A 1,867-nucleotide genomic window follows, 5' to 3' on the forward strand; every position below is an offset into this window, starting at 1 on the left:
CCCAAGGACACTAACTAGTGAACATTATCAGGACTTTTCCATGGCCATGAACTGTGAAGATAAAAAAAAGCCCAGTGAAGATGTAGCTAAAGCTAACCGGCTAACGACAGACGTGCAAGTTTTATAGGCAGGAACTGTTTACTCCGGCAAATCCTCCCCTGCAAACTCAGGATAAAACGGCCATCACACAGAGGAAAGATTAAGACAAAGCTGCTATTTAAGTAAAACCCCGCAGAGATAAACTCTAGCTCTAAGAAGTCGTGGACAAGAGTTGCCAGGAAATTGGTACTCACTGTTGGTGCGCCTGAAATTCAGACAGCGTCCAGTGTGGAGTCAGTCCTGCCCTCCTCCACGTAGAGACAAAAAGTAGACGGGCAACGGTGGAATGTCCGCTCCGCCCGTCCGTGACGTCACCGCCAGGCCGCGAGAGTCGATCCATGAAGTGTCAACTGCAGAGAAAATAAAACAAAACACATTAATAAATAAAGGAATCAACCCAAATTAATAAATACACAAATAAGATATTAAAAATGGATGAATGGACCAAATGCATATGTAGACAATAAATAATAAATAATATACCAATAATAATTCCACTTAAAGCAGGGAGTTTTGAGTGCAACTGTAAGGAAAATAAAATAAATATAAACTAATAACTACACAAGTAAAGATGTTAGCGTGGATGTATGGAATATCATCTGCACCAAAATCATACCAAAAAATTTTAAAATGAAAAGCAGAGTGTCAACTGCAAATAAATCAAATAAATAACTAAATAAATAAACAAATAAATAATAAACTTAACAAACAAATTGTTAGTCCCATAGGCATGCTTGCTTAAGTCAGATTTGTGGCCAAATTGTGATATATGGTAACTTTACTCTTCTAATACTGCTGCTTTAACTTTTCATCATTAAGCTATGACCTGAAAAATAAATATCTATCTATCTATCTATCTATCTATCCTATCTATCTATCTATCTATCTATCTATCTATCTATCTATCTATCTATCTATCTATCTATCTATCTATCTATCTATCTATCTATCTATCTATCTATCTATCTATCTATCTATCTATCTATCTATCTATCTATCTATCTATAAAATACTATTAATATAATATAATATGACTCAGGCAATTATGCTGTGAGGCTAATGAATACTGTTTGGGTGGACATATAGAGTGTCATCTACATCAAACATAACATGAAAAAATAAATTTAAAAAAGTAAAAAAAAAAAAAAAAAGAAAGTTAAAGTAAAGGGATAAGATTACAGTACATTGTGTAACTGTCTGAAGAGAACTACATATTAATCACTTTCTTGTTATAGACTGTAATATACCTTAAAAAAACATAGCACCTTTTCAGTCTGTCTACATCCAAGATAACAGCCCATGCTTATTTCTATATATAGGCTGAGGGACAGATTTTCCAATAAAGTTCTGAAATATGACAATGTGCCTGTATGCCTAAGTTACTGTGTCTGGCTCATGTACACCTGCAAATGTATGCAACACTAGTCACCTTAAACTTAGAAATGAAGTTCAAACAACACACAGTGGTTTTCACTGCCTGGGACAGGAAGAATATGTGCCATTTAAGATGAACTAGGAACTAAAACAAAAGATGGAGACAGAGTAGACATGTGGGCCCTAAGGGTGCACAAAACTGTAATAAAGTAAAGCAAATGTGCATTTAAATATAATATGTAGGTAAAAGCATGTAATTACATTTTACGAGACATCTTTTATTTTAAGTTGAAAGTTAATGTAATGCAGTATACGTTTTTATTGTACTGTGTGAAGGTAAAAATGGTTGGCTCTTTAATATAGCGGTAAATCCGTATACTCACTGGTCATGGTC

Source organism: Sphaeramia orbicularis, chromosome 14 (genome assembly GCF_902148855.1).
Source record: "Sphaeramia orbicularis chromosome 14, fSphaOr1.1, whole genome shotgun sequence".
NCBI lineage: Eukaryota > Metazoa > Chordata > Actinopteri > Kurtiformes > Apogonidae > Sphaeramia > Sphaeramia orbicularis.